We start from the raw sequence: 19,303 nt of genomic DNA, 5'->3' as shown, positions 1-19,303 counted from the left end.
CGTATCTCTCTTATTGCCTTTGTGATTTACAGAGTGAGAAAGAGGCACAGCACTCCAGTGATTTATCTGAGACAGTGGACAAGGTGAGACATACAGATGTGTGCTCTGCTCAGGAAATCATGTTGATAGCCACACACAGGCACAACGTGAAACTTTTAATGAACAATTACTGGAATCAGAAATCCATCTGCCTATGAAATACTGAAAAAAAAAAACCAAACCAAAACAAGTAAAACTTAACATCACCAGCCCCCAAAATATCTGAGCACAAGGTTTATCCCAAAATACGGAATAAATGCTGTGTAAGTTGGAATCTGTGGAGAGACCGGGGAAAAACTACTTCAAGTGAAATAAAAGAAAATTTATCAATTTTCAACAATTTCACCAATAGCACCAGTGGATGAATAGGAATTCATATTTCTTTTAGTGATTGAAGTATCACATATTGTTCAAAGCAGTCTAATTTAGTCAAATATTCTGAGACCACATTTAATCTCTTGGACTGGATGAATAGCAGGTTCTAGACCACGTGATGAAACTGAGTAGACACAAATTTTTGAGGGGCTTTCATAAAACTGTGGTCGAAAATAGATGGTCTTTGAGGTCTCTTCTAACCCAAACAACTCTATTATTGTCTTTTTATGTTGCATTACCCACAGGCTTTCAGCCTTTAACTGAAATGAAAGGCTCATAAGTAGAAAATAATTCAGACTAATTCTAAAACAACTATTACAGATCTCAAAGTTACGGCTCAAAATCCCTGTCTTCCCTATCTAAACTACATGGGTTACAATTCAGTTTGGGCAGAAAATTAGATTTACTGGTTATCTGTAATCATTTTCCAATTTAGTTATGGAACAGATAGTTAACTAGGCACGTATAAGGTTGTCTATCATGTGGATCCTTCAAATAGGTATTAGATGTGTTTTCTCAATGAAATACAGAGAGAAGTGGTCAGAAAGAAGTGATGGACAGGTGCTACTTAAACTTTTGTTTTACTGATGTGCAGCTGTTCTTAGTAAGTCATGAGCACAGGGCTAAAATGAACTCTGGGATTGATGAAACACCTCTACACTCTACATGTAAAGATTCTGGTTTGAGATTGAGGCCCCAGGCTAGCAGTAGAGTTGTACTGGCAAGTCAAGGCCAACACAGTCAGCTCTCTGTTGAGGGCAGCCACCACAGCATCTGCTGATAGCAGCACCCTTCCCCCTTCTTTGCTCTTTTAAATACCCAGACTATAATTTCAGGGAGAAAATATTTATTTCTTCTTTACTGTTAAAAGTCAAATATCTCTATTAAGGTGCTGTTCTGAAAAAAGAGGTGGCTCTCTATCTATGGAGAAGACCAAGAAACTGAGTTTATGCCTGTTTTGAAGTGACATAGCACAGACTTTCAGTTTTGCAAGGTTAATATTTCCAAGCCCTGCACTGTTTAAAAAGTCTCTATGTGGGACTTAAAACAGGGAGAACATTAGTGATGCTCCTTTTCCCAAATTTCAATTCCCCCAAGTCCTACAGATATACTGGCTCATTGTCTGGGTTAATACATACTTTCTATGCCACAGATTACAATTTTGGACAGAAAAAAATTGGTTTTTAATTTTTCTTACACACAAAAATGATTAAAGTATAACTTATTTGGTAATGCTGATGACCTCGATTATTGGATGGCCCATCCTTATTGTCTGGGAAAGTACCAATAGAAACATTCTAGGGAAGAGGAACTAGCTCAGCTTTATTCTTAAAAACCAAAAACCTAAATCACAAAACAAAGGAACAACCAAGAAAAGGAGGAATTCTTTTCTTCCTGGCAGGTTTTTGATAATGTGAGTTGTAGTGGTCTCATATTTGTATCCAGCCATGCTGTGACACAAGGTCAGACAAGATGCATCCTGCCTGGTCACTGGTTAGGAGAGTATTTCTGAGTAATATTCTGTCTGCAGAATAAATAACAGAATAAATAACCTCAGGCAGGCAGAAATTCTATTGAAACTCAAGTGCTCTACTGTATAAATTAAGGGTTTTTTTCTGCCAGGCATTATTTTCTGAAGAGATTAAAATATCAAGAGCCATGTAACTGTTCTTTGTACCATCAGAATTAATTTCTAAAATTTTTCCAATGTTTTGTAAATGGGCATATGACCTGGAAAAATTTTCTCTTCTTGATAATGCATGAAACTGTTAGTAAGAGTGATGTTTAAATACTGCATGCTAATAAATATCTAAGAAGCTTTAGAAACAAACTCTTTGTTGAAGAGACTACGTACCTGTATAATTTTGGGAACAGCCATAACACAGTCAGCTGAGAGAGGATCAAGTGAAAAACCATTTGAAAACCAGTTTGTAAAAGACATCCATTAGAAAAAAATTACTTTTTGCAAAGCTTCCTAAAGTGAAAAAACTTACAGAATTTTTTCATTACAGAGGAGCTTGAGTGACCCCTCATGCTGCATGGTTTTTGTATGGCAGGCACATCAGACCATCTGATGCAAACTGAAAACTCATTAAAGGAGATTATGGAGCAAACTGTTGACCTTTATTTTGTCACATCACAAGATCCAGGTGATGATGTGTAACCTCCTGCTAAGAGCTGCTTAGTTCCTGAAGAGTGGACGGTAACCAGCAAGGCAACTCATTAATGAAGTGATTTCAGTGGTGGTTTGGGGTGAAGGATTTACAAGCTTGTAAATCTAAGGCTTGGGCAAATTGGTAGATATCAGTTTAAAGTGGTGAGCAGCTTGATACTAAAAGGAACATGATCCATGTGCTAATAGGTATTGGGTTTGTTTTTTTTTTTAACAAAATGTTTTTAACTGGGCAAATAGTATACTATTGCTTAAGTGATGAAGAATTCTGTGTCCTTATTTCAAAATGCTAATTTAGATGGATGGCCCTTTGGCCTAATCTAGAACAGCTGTTTCTGATCCAAAAGTTTTTCTTACACTTGCTATTTTCATTTTAAATGAGAAAAAATATATCATCTTCAATTAAACTTGATTTTCTTGCTCGTGTATTTTAGTATTTTGTCACATATCTGGGAAATCACAATGTTAGTGGGACAGTACTCTTAATTCTGACTTTAACCTAGATGATTTGTATGTTAATTAACTAAATGAAACATATACAGATTACTTAGCACAGAGACTAAGAAACCTGGGTCTAGCCAGAATATAACACTCTATATAGAAGTGCACATACAAGGAATTGTTGGACTGCTTTATTTGGCTTGATGCATGCTTAAGTTATATTAATCTGATAATCTGCCAGAAACAATTTTTAAAATAAAATTTCCGTAGGCTGATTTTTATATTGTGCTTTTGTGTGGCATAAGTTGCAACTTGTGCAGCATGAAGTTATTACTTATTTTGCTTAATTCCTTGTTTTGAATCTTTCTATTCAGATATCAACAATCCAGACATGTGATCTCATAGGAGAAATAATAAGGCTACTTTCTGACTGCATAATAGCATTTCTCCCCTTAAACCTTTTCCCTATACTCCCATTACATTATAATGTTAGACATGGTTATTTCTCCAAGGAAAACCAAATTCTACCATTACTGCTTCTTTTGATAACTGATTAAGTTCCAGAAACTTTTGGTCATCAAGAGCTTGATAACCCCTTCTCAATCAAAAAGCCTGCTTTATTCTTCTTACACCCTTTTACAGTCAAAATACTTTTTTTTCCCATTATTTAGTACTGTGAACAAATTCTTAATTGCAAAGGATATAATATTATGGCAATACATATTTTAATTGTTGTTTTGAAAGCTATTCTGTTAGCTTTAATATGACATTCCATGCCATGTATATCACTTCAGACACAGATTCAGGTTTAAACAAAATTTATTTCCTCTATGTTTATATTTTAAAAAAGATTTTCACTGGAGAATTAATTATTTGTTCCAAGCTGATATTCTAATCATCCATACTTTAGACAAGAAACTGTTAGTAGATGTACAGTATTGCTCTATTTTTAAAGCATTTTTCAACTGCTTTGTATCAGTTACAAATGTATTCTGACAAATATTTCAGAATAACTCTAGTTATTTTAAAATATCACATCTTCAGCATGAAGTTTTTACCTTTTCATGGGTCAATGTCACCAGGTAAAGTTTTCCAATATAAACAGCAAGTGTATCCCAGTACTTTTTTACCTTTTTGTTCAGTCTGGCAAATACATGATAAATAGTCAGTAGTGTTAAGTCTTTCTGATGGAGAAACAAAGTGATTTCTGAATTCCTGAAAATTACCCTTGCTTATTTAAGAGCAGAACCGGCAACACTAAAACAAACTTATAACTTGAGTAAATATCTCTGATCACATCTGAGTGTTCCTCCACAGCCAGATGAATGTCTGCCAGATGAAGACTCGATATAAGAAACTTGACGGGGCATCAGAACTCTGTGTTGGCTTTGCTTTGCTTCCTGCAGGAAAGGTAAGGGTCTGGTTTGTACCTCTTGGGTTTTCAAATTAAATACTTCCAGTGTGATCCAAGTGTATGCAACATAACTAGTTTTTGAATTCACAGAGAGATTAAAAAGAAACCATAGTTCAACGCGTGAACAGCCCCATTCATTGCAAGACTGTTACCTCATGTAAATAGTATTTTAAAATATCAGCACCCTTAACTATTTTGTTACAGAAAGTATGTAAAAACAGATGGGGAGTACAATAGGAAGATTCATGCGATGTGCTCTGAGAATTGCTCTTTTGAGAGAAGCATTTAACAATACACAGTAAAAGAAGATTTTTTTAACTTTTACCATTTTAAGTTCTTCTAAAGAAGAGAGACACAACTTTCAAGATGTGTTCTTGTCAAAGAGTGAGTTAAAGCAAGGGTCTGGTTTAACTGAATGGTAAGGGAGATTCAGACCACTGGAATCAACTGCACATATAGAAAAAGGAAATACATTATGTGATACATGAAGTTACTGCCACTGCCAAGAATTAATACCAGAACAATCTTATTGCTTTACAAACACAGACTTACTGCAGAGCCAGTCACCATGCAAAGCCTAGTTTAGAGCTGACATGATCTGCCTTTGGCTTCAGCACCATCACTGGCTAAGTAACAGAATTTGCTGCATTCTGTGCTGTGTGTAATGCATGAATCTTTTTGGTTATTATGCTATGTAAGTCAATTTCATGGTGGAATAGTGAATCAGCTGTGCTGCTGCCCTTGCACACAGACATCTTAAAACTAACTTTACTTTTGTATTTCCTACTGTCTCTTGGGATTTCTGTTACTTCTGCAAGGCAGTTGCAGAATTTTCCTTCTACTGAAAAAGGATGATTTGCAAATATTTCAAGACCAAATTTTGTTCTTGTCTATCTGGAATTTCTTAGAATTTACTTCTGGAGTATCTTGTGTTTATGCTGTGGTTTGGGGAAAAAAAATGTCACTTCAGTAGATTGAACTCACTGACAGTAAAGGACCATTATGAGGAGATTTACTTCAGCCCCCTTTCTTTAATCATATCTCCTTAAAAGCATACAATATATTCACTGGTCTGTAATACTACTGCAGTGAAGTTCAAGAGGTCTAAGAGACAGAGCCATTTTCAGATATTTTCATTAGAAGTATTTAGCTGCCATCTTAAGCAGTAACTGTAGTGTCTCCTTTCTCTGAAACAGAAAAACACAAGGACTAGCAACATTAGGACTGTAGGAAACAATTTTGCAGCACATTATGTGCATTAACTAAAATATGGTCATTACTTTTTCACTTGTTATGAGGAGCTACATAGTTTTAGATTATGTTTTGGGAAGATCTGACATACCTCTGACTGGAAGAGTGCCTGTTCTGCTGTTATAGACAAATAATCAAAAGTGGCATCTTCAGGCTGCGTATCTTTGGTGATTTTGACATGAGGTCCTTTTGCTCTTCAAATTCATGTGTGGTCTTTGAATCAGATATTTTTTAACTTGGTGTATTAAGAGCATGGGTTTTCTGACTCCATTTTAATACATACGTATTAGTCAGCTTTAATGCATTTAACATGTTAAACATTCATTTTGTATCATTCTAAATTGTTAGCAGGATGTTCTATTCAAGTCTTGATGTTTGACAAAAACCTATGTGTACTAATAGCATTAACATTATGAGTAAAACTTAAAAACTAATTAAAAGACATAATTTGACATGTCCTGTTGTCCAGATTCTAGTTTTATTAATGCTAAACAATTTTATATAAATTAGTATAATTCATATAAGCCTCTTTTAACTGATTTTTAATCATCATTTTCACTTTTCTCCAGGGTTGATGTTAACCTGCCAGACTTGTTATTGCCTGAATTAGTTTTTTCACTCTGTTAAATGCTGACTTCATTTTTCTTCCCACCCTGCTGAAGTTCAGTAGCATCCCAAGACAAAGTTCTAGGGCCTCTTTGCTGGTGTCTGCAAGGGCCTCTTGCAGCCTGTGACCAGCCTTTTCGATTATTCTCTTCTCTGCTGTGACACCAACAGAGACAGCTGAAAATTGCCATCAACAGCAGTAATGAAAAGGTTGAACATTTCCATTCCATCAGCAGAGAGCTGTGATATGAAAGATTCAGGCTCCCTTCCTCACTGGTGAAAATAATTCTATCTTCCTTAAAACTTCTTTGTCTTTTTCCCCTTCTACCATCAATAGCTGCTCCCCTAGCACAGGAATGAGTCACTGCTCCTGTCCCTACCTCTTCATTCTAAAACTGGAAACAGAAGATGCTCTGGCTATTCTAGGAACTGGGAATTGGTCCACACATTCTGAGCACTTAGTAAACACTTCAAGGAAAGAAAGACAGAAAGTGCTCTTCTTGGAAGTCAGAAGTACTATGAAAGCGATATTTTGTCAGTGGAACATTGAAACATTTATCTCTGATGTAAAACTGGACAAAAAGTGCATGTACTGGATAACTTTGTTATTTATTGTGTCTCTTCAGAGACTTCTCTCACAGTGTCATTAATGATAACAGTACTTCAAAGATAAATAAGAGATTAATCTAATGATCCACTCCTATGAACTGTTCAGACCCTTGAGCCACATCTACCAAACTGTCCCTTTTTGAATGGGCTCAGATCCTGGAACATCCTATTAACTCTGAGGACTGACTGCCAGAATATGTGTGAATCATGTACTGTGAAGTGATGCTTAAAAAAACAAATAATAAAAATAAATTACTTCAAATATAGGAAGAAGATTCTGCATTTCATTTTCATTACAGCAGTTGTTTATTATGACTCAGGAAGTACAAATTCTTCTATAGAAATTTCTGCAATACTTGAATTCATGCTAGTCCCCTCTAACTATTTTTTCTCTTTTTTTTTTTTTTTTTGGTTGAATTTATCTTGCTTGACTTTAACGATCTACCTTGTATTGAATTATATTAAATTAATGCAATTCTGTCCTCAGAACAGTGGCCAAAGAACATGGAGCAAGGATTTCATTATAATTGAAAATAATATGGATACATTTCCAAGCTTGTTAAAAAAGCAATATGGCAGAAAACTTCAAGGGTCAGTTTGCAGTAAAAATGAAAAAGTGATGGGCTACACAATTACCAATTATTATATAATTGGTATATGCTACTATGTTTACAACATAAAGTGTAACAGTAATGATTAGGAGTGCATGCAGAATCACAGAATGCCTGTAAAACTGGTTTATGAAGTTTAAATACCGGGCTTTGTAAACAAAATCACATTAATGAAGTATCAAGAGAGGACAGGATTGTATTGCCACAAAATTCTGATTAGTTTTGACACAATACCAGATTAAATGAGCATAAAAGGGCAAAATCTGTGCTGGGAGGACTGCAGAAGTGAAGTTAAATGTCAGAAACATATACAATAGTTTTCCCTTTTCCTGATCTGTGTGCTATGAAATTTAGGTTCCCTTTGATATTTGAATCCTTTATGTAAGTTTAAAGGCTGGATCATTTTTAGGGGAGAAAGAATAAATATGTGCCAGTTATTTCAAAAATTACTGGTTAAAGACCTAGTAAAATTGAGGGTTTCACACTGGAGCAGGTCTTGAAACAAAGAAAAATAATTATTATTATTAATAATAATAATATATTTTGGCTAGTCATGCTGGTACTACTTAGAATCTCGTGCTCACATAATCACTCTTCAGACTCACTGTTTTTCTGCTTTTGTTAAATCAAACATTTTTGATATCATCTCTTATTTCAGTTGTCAGGATAATTTTCATGTATAAGGACCAAATATTACTTGTTCCTCTTTGAGATCTTCCTTGAAGTGGAAGAGAGACTTTAATCGAATTGGTAAGATCAAGACCAACAGTAAATCACAGATGTATTATGCTTTCTGCTTTTCTTACAAGATCAAGTAGTAAATAAGGTTTGTTACAAGATGCCCATAATCAGGCTGCAGAGGCTTTCAGGAGATATAAGAAAGGATTGGACAAATTCATGGAAAACAGTATCAGGAAGAGGCAAAGTTCTGACGTCTCTAATACAACAACTGGAGTAAAGGTGGAGTAGAAGGTGAGTGTGTGACTGAAAGCCACCAGGTTTGGGTGTTCCCCCTAAGCTGCATCTCCAGCTGCCATTAGAACGCTAGGATAGAGGGATCATCAATCTGACACAATAGGGCAATTTTTATGTTCAAAAAAGGATGATTGAAATGGATAAGAGTGATTAAAATAAGATTAGTTTAAAAATAAGACAAAAGTAAGTTTGGTAACACAGAAGATAAGGCAAAATAATTCTTACAATGGACACAACCACAATGAATATAACAAGGACAGATAAATAATATAAAGGGAAAGAACAGCTAGAAATACACAGATGCAAAGAATAAAATGCAATAAAATTTAGAGAAGGAAAAAGCAACTTGTCACAAATAGGAGATAGAGAAATGTGAAATACAACTGTCAGGAATCATACCAAACAACTAATAATCATAACCAGAAAATAATGTAGAAATGAATGAGGGCAGTATGATTTCAGATTTATGTGCCACTATTAATCATAAGTGAACAGATCATCTAGAATAATCAACAGATGAAGTGAAACTGGTCTTAATCAAAATCTCCACTTTGACTTCATATGCTAGGTACAGGGGTCAAAGATACAATGAAATGTCTGGATCCAGTGCTCCAATAGATAGACGTGTTGAGGATCTTATTCAGCAATAACTTTAGTAGTACTAAAAATTCTTTTAAAATAAAGACACAGGCAATGTCAAGGGATCTAATACATCTGGGGTACTTACACAGTGCTTCATTTTAAGTCTCTGTATAACTCCTCACAGTTTAAATAATTAAGCTGTATTTAAAGTTAGTAATACTCTATTAATTTTGCTTTAAATATTGTTCTGAATACTTCAGTAAGCAGAGTGGTGAGGATTTGCAGAAGTGTGATTATTTATGATCTTGGAAGTTTGTTACAATGAAAGTCCTAATGAGCTAGATACAATCCAAGTTCTGTTCTCAGTTTTACTGCTGTAAATCCAGAACAATTCTACTGATGTCATTGGGCTCTGGGATGAGACAGAAAGAAAAGCATGTGTTTCAGTACAAAAAGCTAAAAGAAGACTTAGGCTAACACAGGATATGACTGGACAAAGTCAATGAATGTTTTTGCTCTAAAAACCAAGCAAATACTTTTTTCTCCTTCCAAATTTGCTGTAGTACAAAAACACTAGTCACATTGCATACAGCCAGCAAATTTCCAAACAAGAGAACATGTGTAGATGTGTCTATAGCTCATCTTCACCCTTTGGAAAGAAATCATATAGCTTTTGCATGCAAAGGATGAAAGCAAATGCCAACACCCCTGCAAAATTTCACAGCACGCGTAACAGGATGAGACAGGAAGCTGCAAGTATCTCATGCATCTCATCAGTCCTATCAGTCTTCCAGACTGCTGTGTGCATCAGGCTAGCCTGCTCTTGGGTGAGAATTTACCCTACTCGTACTGTTAGTGAAGTTATCCTGGACTTGTATCGCTGAAATCAAAAGCTTTCTAGATGTTGAGAACACTGCAAAGTCTGCTATGACAAGGACTTAGGAGCTATAGACATAGGATTTAGGGCACATAAAAAGGCTGAGTGCAAACTCTTTGGAAACTTGATTCAAAAAAGGCAATGGAAGGACATAGAGCCCATCAACAAGAGGACTTGTTCAGAGATAAAAGGAGAGAATGAGGCTTATATTTAAAGAAAGAAGGTGTGTGCTGCTCATGATAAACCTCATTTATTTTACACTGGAGCACTCTCTATATCCAGTTCATAGTATATAATCTTGTATTTATAATAATCATATTGTACAGTTAAGAAAAGTGGGCTGGACAAAGCACTAAAAGATATAAGTATTAAGGAATTCTGCAGTGCAAATGGGAATAAACTGGGCTAACTTATAAAACACCATAAATTTATATGATGGGGTTTCACAATTTGGAGCTTGAACCATTTATCACATTTAATAAATCATAATCCTTCCAGTTACTTTCTTTGTCCTCTCCTTAGTCTATTAGCAACCTAGTAAGAGGATTAGATCACATAGCCCAAAAGCAGTAGTCATTCCAAACTCCCTCATTAAAATGATCTCTTGCTAGATATTTTCCCCAATGAAAAGTATTTATTCCATCACTATTGCTAACAGTTCAGATTGATTAAAAAAAATGTTCCAGACTTACAGGTTTGACCTGGACAGTGTGATCTTCAAGGTTTCTTCAGGTGCCTGAAATGTGAGATACACCATTGAAAATCAGTTACCCCAGACTCACAGCTCATGGTGTCAAACCTGTCCACAGGCAAGATCCTTCACTCTGGATGTCACAGTGGCTCCCAAGGCACTTTTGGCTTACACTCCTAGGGGAGCATCCTCAGGCTGCAGGTGCCATTTTTGCACCACAGACCTGGCAGGAGCCAGACTCACTTCAGTGATGTCTACAGAGCTGGAGAGAAGAGGACTTGTTTTGGTCTAGACTGATCTGATAGATCTGCCTCAAACTGACATAAGAAGATTCTAATTTCACACACTTGTCAGTCTGTTTCTCTCAAACTGCATTTTAAACAGTGAGAAAGCCTTGCTGCAGTGTTTTTCATCCATTGGGGAGGATTTGCAAATGGAATATTGTCTGTAGTTTCACTTTTTGCTCCTAATGTGATTTAAAATAATTATTTTAACACTTAATTTGGATTAACTAATTACATTAATAAGCAATGACTAATTAATTTGTAAGATCAGAGACTTTCCAAACAATTTCCAAACACTCTTCATTTAAGAATATTTCTTGCCTTTTGTAACTTCCTTGCTTATCTGTTACAATATTACACTAATAATGAGCCAACTTCTTGCTTATTTGACTATAATAAAAAAGCTGTGCTGAAACCAAATTGCCTAAGGACTTTTTCAGTTATATTCTCTTTTCCCAAGCTTCTTACAGAAGTTATGTCTTCCTGACCTATTGTCAAGCCAGGATGTTAGGCACATTGCAATTTTAGGTTGAGAACCTACTGCTGTGTAATAAATTAGATATTAGGTGCAGATCTGACAGTGTCTTGAGAAGCTAAAATGCCAGTTTAGGCATTTGAAGTCATAGATTAGAATCTTGAGTTGGAAGGAACCCTTAGGAATCATTTAGTACAGGTCCCTGTTTCATGCAGGACTACCTAAAACTAAACCATATGGCTGAGAGCATCATCTGAAAGAAATGAAAAAACACCTTAGGTGTTGAGGAGACAGTTTTTCATCCTTGACCTTACAATGATAATAGGAAAGCCCTAGGATTTTGATTTAGCCTAAATTCTAGTTAAGGCTTAGTGCTTTAGCTATTTATCTTACATTGCTGCAAAAAAAGGTTCTCGCTTTGGCTTATGATTTTACAACACAAATGGGATACAAATAGAAGAGAGTTTTTTCTGATAATTGGTGTTGAACTGTGTTAATCCCATGTTTGCAATAATGTATAACAAAGCAGCAGAGCATTCCCCACAGGGCTTGGCTGGGGCTTTGAAATACTCTAGGGTCAGGTCTTTCTTTACGTTGAAATTTTGTCATTGTAGTAAATAAAAGACAACTAAGCAAGCAAACAAACCACAAAGCCAGAGCTCCAGATTGCCTTTTAAAAGATCCAGTTCCATTCATTGTTAACAACTGTAATTTTTAGAAAAATAAGGACTCTTAGCATATTCTTAATTTTCATTACAAGTAAAATCATTACAGCTGAAGTGATTGTGCTTGTTCTGGTTTCGGAAAGGTATTCTCCAGTTCAGTGCTCCCTTGTTCCCCCTTCTCTCCTGAGCGTGGCTGGAGAGGAGAATTGGAGGCATAAAAGACAAAGATCACAGGTTGAGATAAGAACAAATTACTGGAAACAGCAGCGAGATAAGAACAGTAACAGCAACAAACGAATGACAGAGGGTAGAAGAGAAGAAAGGATCCACACAAGAGAAAGCCAGCCTGGTAATAGAAAATATTGGATGGCTCCCTCAGCCATGTTTTCTCAACAAGCAGGAATCCCTTCTTGCTGGAAAAGACTCCTTTTTCCCCACCCTCAGCAATGAAGTGAGGTGTCACAGAATAACCTCTGTGTCCTGGCCATCCCCCTCCTGCTTGCTGCAAAAAATTTACCCTGTCCTGGCTGGAACCAGGATAGTGCTGTAGCATCAAACATTAAAAATCCAACGAATCATTATGTCAATAAATCAGCAGAATGGTACAAAAATGCCCTAGGAAATATATTATGAATAACATTAAAAGTCTGGATGAAGAGAAATCAGTGGGAATTTTACTATTCAACATGACAAGGTTCCACTGAAACAGAGTATTTTGTTTCTTTTCAGTATTTATCATTTATTTATACTGTGGTACTACTCAGAGGCTCAGTATTTTATTCATAGAAGAGTTGTGAGTCCCAAAACTAATTCTAGAGTTTACACAAATGAGCATTGGTTGCATTTTGTCTTATTATTCATTATTTATTAAGGACTTCTTGTAGCAATGTCATGTATCAACTGAGAGGACAAAAACAATAATATGACTCAGTGAGTGACACCATATTTCATGTAAGTGAGCACAGAAAAAGCTATCTAAAAACCGAAATTTATTTGCATAAATTATCTGGTGAATAATTATGACTAACAAGAACATTAAAACAAAATCTGGACCATCGCAGAAGAAGGCTACACAAAAAAGCAGCCAAGAACAAGACAAATTATCCTGTGCTGAGTTCTGTAGTGCCACAGCTGAGCTGCCACTGGTCTTTGAGCTGCATCATGTCAGGCTGGCTCAAGTACTTCAAATTGCTACAAGTTGCTGCTGTCTTGTCTAAATAAACCACTTACAATAAATTATTCAAACAATTCAAAATCTCAGAACACATTGGTTTAATAATACGAACTCCAGCAGTTTCCAGTTGGCTGTCACTCCTTACTATGCACTTCAAAAATATTTTCAATTAACATGTTTGATCATAGTAACAACATAGAGACAAAGGTTTTACAAATGTTTGAAAACATACAAAAAGAACAACTAAATTAATACATGTGAGTTATTTTTCTCTGTGGTACTCTTGTTTGAAACATGCAAAGTAAGACAAGGAATTAATTTGCTGCTTGCAATTTCTCTAGTTTTCTCATTCTGCCTAGGTTTCCCTATGGCTGAATGGCAATAGAATAAGCTAGATTTAGAAGAATCTACTACAATTTTGTGCTATGTGATGTTCTGCAAGGTGAAGTTGCCATTCAACCCAAATAAATCAAATACTGTGTAATAAATCCAAGTACATTTTAAATGCTCAGCCTGATTTCCATATTGTTGGAGAAGAACACTGACATTTTCTTCTTCTGACTGAAATTAATCTAAAAGAGGAAGCAAAATCTGCAGAAAATGAGGGCTCTAACTGGGTTCTACATAGAGTACCTCCCTGCACACCCCACACGCCAATTTCTGCCACTGTTTTTTTCTGCCACAGCAAATGGAGAAAATAGAAATATTTATATTAACATCTAGAGCACTGTGAAGTAGAGATAGAAATTAAATTCTGTAGATATTGGTTCCTTAAACCGAACACAAAACTTCTCTTATTTTAGTTAAGTTTTCGCTTCATGGAACATAAACTTAACACTTCCTTAGTTCAGGATAAAAATATTAAATACTATGTCTTCTGTTGGGCATCTGCTTCCACTTGAGAGGCCTCCTAGCCAGGAACAAATGCTGACATTTTTGTCTGCTTTGAGATCCACTCAAGACTCTGCTTGCCCAGCTTTTACTCTGAAATTTAACATTATGACTGACCGGTTGATACTACTAAAATGGTGATTTATGTTTGACCTATAGTTTCAACTGGTGCTTTTCTCTCTCATTTTTCTTAAATTGTGTTTTGTTTTGTTCAACTACAAAATCATTGTAGCTTCTACCAAACAAGATTTTGAATAAGAAAATTTTCTGTATTCCTGAAAAAAAACAAGGCTTTTTCATTAAATTACCCTCAATGATGCAGTGTTTGACTTACTCCATTTGGTATTTGTTTGATAGCTTGCTGATCTGCTACAAAACTTATTATGAAAACTCAGGAAGTACTCTGGATCTACAATGCTTCTGTTCTCTTATAATGAGATTATAAAAGTATTTATCTCACAGAAGCTTCATAAAAATCAACACTCCAAAGAATGGAGGTAAATTACAGTAGAGAGAAGATAGACAACTGCTTGGACAAAAAATAGAGGAGAAAAAAGCTGTTTCTGGGATATTGCCAAAGAGCCTCAGTAAATTTTATTGAGAAGTAGGCTGAACCTAATTTTCTTGTTTGTTTTTAAAGCCTCACTGAGGATTTATGTAAGTTGCAGTGCTTGTTGTCAGTAGTTTCAAGTGGCCATGTCCACCCAAATTACAAGAAGATTTCAGTCATGGAAATATCTTTTTGTTTTATTTTCACAGTCTAAAACATAGTCTGTACCTCCATATATTGTAAAAAAAACAGAGAAGTTCATATGCACTTCAGGATTTTGTAAAAGCAAACTTTTGAAAAGCTTGAAATCAATATAAAATCTTTCCCAGATTTATGTTTGTTTTTTCAAATGCCAGTGAGGGTCTGTATGCATTATAGAAATATATTTATATAAAGCAAAACAGGGGCAAAACCCCCTTAATCCACATGTGTTGAAAATGACACATCTTTCTATGGAAGTTTGTTCAGCTGCTGTCAATAAGGTCATTATTTAACTGTTTTCTAGATGGAGACAGTTTATCTTATAAAAATGTTTTATTTTGTTTTTTAAAGGACATGGTTCAACCTTGGCTTGGCTTTTGCAGTGGAGTACAGCAAATCCTTTTTCTACAAACAAAATGTTCTAATTTACTGCCCTCGATAAGATCCCCGGGCTTGCTTAAATTGTTCAAAGTGTTAGAGGTGCAGCCTATGCCAAAAACTGTACTAGTATAAATACTGCATATATTTTCAATTTGTGGGTGAATGTAATGCAAAACAATTTTGGTTGTTAGGCACATTGCAGGCAGGCTCTGCAGGCTTCCCACACACATTGCGACCAAAGCACTTCAGTCCTGACAGTTAACACCATATGATGTTCCACTCTTGAATTACCTTATGAGCAGCAACTGCCAACTCTGTCTGTGAGTTTTGGAATATTCAAACCCTGTAGACCTGACGACTGGTTTGATTTTTTTAGTTTGTTTTCCTTAGCATCCTGCTCTTTACACACTATGAATGTCTGCTTGCTGTGAAGGATTCCTTCTGCATACTTAATTTTGCTTCCTGGTAAGCCGATTTTGCTCAAATTACTTTCATTTAAAATCATGGGACACCTGCTTTCAAAGTGAAGCTACTGGATTTTTTTTTCTCCACCTTCTATTAACATAATAAAGTTGTGTTTACTGAGACAATGGACATAGAAGTTGGTCTTCAATCTCTTCCTAAAATTTCTTAGCACTTAAGAAAATGGTTAACCCTCTGTATAAATTGACTCAATTGACTATTAGAAGCGATGCACTCAGTACGTTGAAAGGAGAATGGCCCAAAAAGTGTCATAAATAAATAAATAAATAAATAAATAAATAAATAAATAAATTCTTCCTCCAGCAGTACTGGAAAGAAAAAGTAGCAAGTTGTGGGGAGGGAAAGAATAGTCTGGTTTTATGCTTTAACTTAAAGTAATATTGGCTCGTTCTTTATTACACACTAGAAATTTTCCGGCTTTGTTCCACAGTGGTCAGATGAAGAAACCTTAGAGAATGGAGAAAACAGGCAAAGTAAGGATTGGCTGCTTTGGAAAGACACTGAAGTCCCATGAAGGCTTTATTTTATTCAATGTTGCCCTGTATCATTTGTCCTATGAGAGCTCAGCATCATTTGTGGCTTTGGAGCATTTGTCATAGCAACCAAATTGGTACATGCCTAACAAGGCAAAGTGTTGTCCAGTCATACTTCCTTCAGACTCTTGCTGTCAAAAAAGATTTGTAATAAAGACTATAAATAACAAAGCTATAGCTGTAGTCCATGCACAGAGAAAGAAAATTCAAAAAATCACTATTTGAGCATACATGTAGAAATAATTTTGGAAATAGTGTTTGCAATGTAATCTGTACACCTATAGGATTGGAGAAAGTCATTAAATTAATGGTGTCAGAAAGCCTACATACCACCTACACAGCGGTAAAATCAAAAATACAGAAAAACATATCCAGCTGAAGCAGTGCAGGGAATCCTAAGTTTATTCAACATCCTTAGGAAATTTTTTATTATCCTAAGACAATTTACATTGAATTCAGAGTCAAATCATGATCCCTAGGCATTCAGGGTGTTTTCAGAAACAAGTCCTGCTGCAGAGTGCCACCAAGAGAATGTTGGTTTTTGGATGGGCATTTAAATAATTTTTAAGTACACGATCGTCTTTAATATATAACAGCAACAGAACTCATTAATTTAAGTCATCTGACACAGATGTAGCTTTTCCGGCTGACTTTGGCCAGTGTTGCTACGAGAGCCTCTCTTCTCTTCAATCTTATGCCTCTACCAGAGCTGGAATTTGTAGGTACTGTACAGCTTAAGGTTAGTCCACAGGGCCTGTCCACCGCACTTAACCACCAAGTCTGCTGGGTTGTGCTCTTTCCCTCTGGTTTTGGGAAGTATGAAAGAGGTGAACATGGAAATTTGACAGTCTTACTGTTCAGCTTTGCTTGAATATTTTTAATATCTAAAATCAAAAGCAGAGCATTTACAGGAAGACAATAAACTAATAGAATGCTGGTTTTATTCCATCTACAAACACCCTGCTTAAGTTTATTAGATGTCTCTGAGCATTTACTCAGTGAGGGAGATAATATGCACCCAGCCAGAATTCCCTGGCCCTGGTTCATTCTCAGGTTTTGCCTGTTTGTCCAAACCAGTTCATCAGGTTCATGAGGACACTGAGCCCAACCTTTTCAGCTCAGCAGTTATGTCACTGCCATCAATGCCACTCAAATGTTTGCTAAGGTGTGACTGGTCTTCAGTACATCTTCCTTCCTTGTTTTTAAGTTTAACTAAACGAATTTGTTTGCAAAACAAGTGTCTCACAAGCCCAGTCTCTTTTGCTGCTTTGCTGAGCCTCCACTCAGAGCAGCTACTTGTTTTGCTGTGTTGCCCTCCATCCTTAATATCCATGCCTTCCATCCTTTCATACCTTGTTCAAATAATGCCCATCCTGTCTTCAGACTGATTATATTTGGTCACTGTTTGAAAGGACTCATACTGTTGCAAGAAATTCCTGCGTACAGATGCACTCATATGGACAATTGCCTGTCAGCATCTTTCACCTGTGCTTCCTCTTTGAGCAGCAAGAGAAATGAAGTGGGATGGCAACACTGCCCTGTAGTGGCTACAGGTCTGTGAAATTTCATCTTTACCCTGTTTCACTCCTTTCTTTTCTTCAATCACAAAAAAGCATTCCATTCACACATTCACCACAAGTACAGTAAGATATGAATTCAATTATCCAGAGAAAATGACCCTGATGCTCCTTGTTAAAGACACCAAAGGGAAGCAGCAGACATCTGAGCTGAGCAGACAGTGCTGCCTTAAATGGCCATCAGAAAAGGAAGACAAGTCTGGGAGAATATTGATTATGTGGCAATTTAGGAGGCAGCAAGACTGATGTGCTGTTCATGTTGACATTGTTCAACAATCTCTTCTACCCTGTGACAACCATGCTGATCCTCTGTGCCAGTCTGATAGGCTTATTCACTCCAGCCTGGCTTCCTGTGTAAAACACCTGCAAAAAAAAACCCTGCATGAAATAGTGTTTTATTACAGCATTGCTGTTTTGGGGGAATCACACCTAGCCATCCTTCCATAGGAAAATAAGGCAATATTCAGAGACAGTTAGTTGCCAAAGGAAACAGAACAAATTCCTGTGTCAGTTCCCACGTTAGGCTATCAAGATGAAAGAGCATGTCTTGTGTATAGGACAGTGTCCTGGAGTTTTCCTTCCTAATTTGCCCTAAACTAGGACAAATACAGAAATTAAATAATTTTTAAGTGTAAGAATTTTGTTCATTCACCATTCAGGGAAAAGAGGTTTCACATGGGGGAAAACAAAAGCAGCTTTTCTGTGTTGATCTGCTTGTATGTGGCAAGAGACTCCTACCTGTTCTCGGCATGGAGTGAAAAAGGAATGTAATTCAACTGCAGACAATAAATGACCTGGACAAAAAGAGCTGAGAAAGAGTCATGCACTACAGGAATCCTGTTGAACATACAGGATTACCCCTTTACTCACTATTAAGCATTTTGATTTGGAGGAGAACAGATGGAACACAATATAGCTGCAACAAGATTCAGTATGTAGATTGCTCAAGGCAAAGATCATGTTGGGTTATTTTTGTATTTACACATATCACAACCACCACTGGAATTTCTGGAGACTAATATAACACAAATATTATTGCTTCTAGTACTACTTGTATGGTAGTAAATGTTATTTATAGGAAACAGAAAACTGATAAAAATCTTCTGTAAAGGAAAATAAGTTAAAAAATGGTTGTAAATTACATTGGATATATTGAGATTACAGCACTTGGCAGTTTAAGTTTCCTCTCTCCTATGGATAATTGCTGAATTAAGCATAGAATGGCAGAAAAGGGGGCTGATAAAATGTTGATCCTATTATCATCTATTTTATTGTGGAAAGAGGTTAAATTATGATCAATAGTGATATATTCAGCCCAGGCTAGCATGCTGTATCTAGCACAGATGCATAGCTATCTCTCAATTCCCAGTGCAATCCTGACAGCTACCCCTTAGTCTTGTGTACAGCCTTGGGAGCGTGAGAGAAAAAGATGCCTCAGGTTTGGG

General features: G+C 36.2%; 2 long non-coding RNA genes across 7 annotated transcripts in view; one reads left to right on the top strand and one right to left on the bottom strand.

Moving 5' to 3' along the window:
- LOC148184642 (uncharacterized) overlaps nt 1–19,303 on the bottom strand; it is a 51,714-nt gene that overhangs the window by 12,778 nt on the left and 19,633 nt on the right. The window contains exons 1-3 of one of the 6 annotated variants that reach the window (XR_015772231.1): nt 2,409–2,487; nt 2,270–2,304; nt 1,725–1,939 (exon numbers count right to left, since the gene is read on the bottom strand). The exons of 1 other annotated variant lie outside the window; for it this stretch is intronic. This is a non-coding gene — a long non-coding RNA (uncharacterized LOC148184642). 4 more of the 6 variants (XR_015772230.1, XR_015772228.1, XR_015772229.1 and 1 more) reach the window with 4 other exon arrangements.
- On the top strand, nt 2,673–7,050 carry LOC148184643 (uncharacterized). Its single transcript, XR_015772274.1, has 3 exons — nt 2,673–2,776; nt 4,346–4,439; nt 6,263–7,050. It is a non-coding gene; the product is annotated as an uncharacterized LOC148184643 (long non-coding RNA).

This window comes from Pseudopodoces humilis, chromosome 3 (genome assembly GCF_049639895.1).
Source record: "Pseudopodoces humilis isolate 2021_Gansu_Grassland_sample_001 chromosome 3, ASM4963989v1, whole genome shotgun sequence".
Taxonomy (NCBI): Eukaryota; Metazoa; Chordata; class Aves; order Passeriformes; family Paridae; genus Pseudopodoces; species Pseudopodoces humilis.
This window is presented reverse-complemented; position numbering and strand designations above follow the sequence as displayed.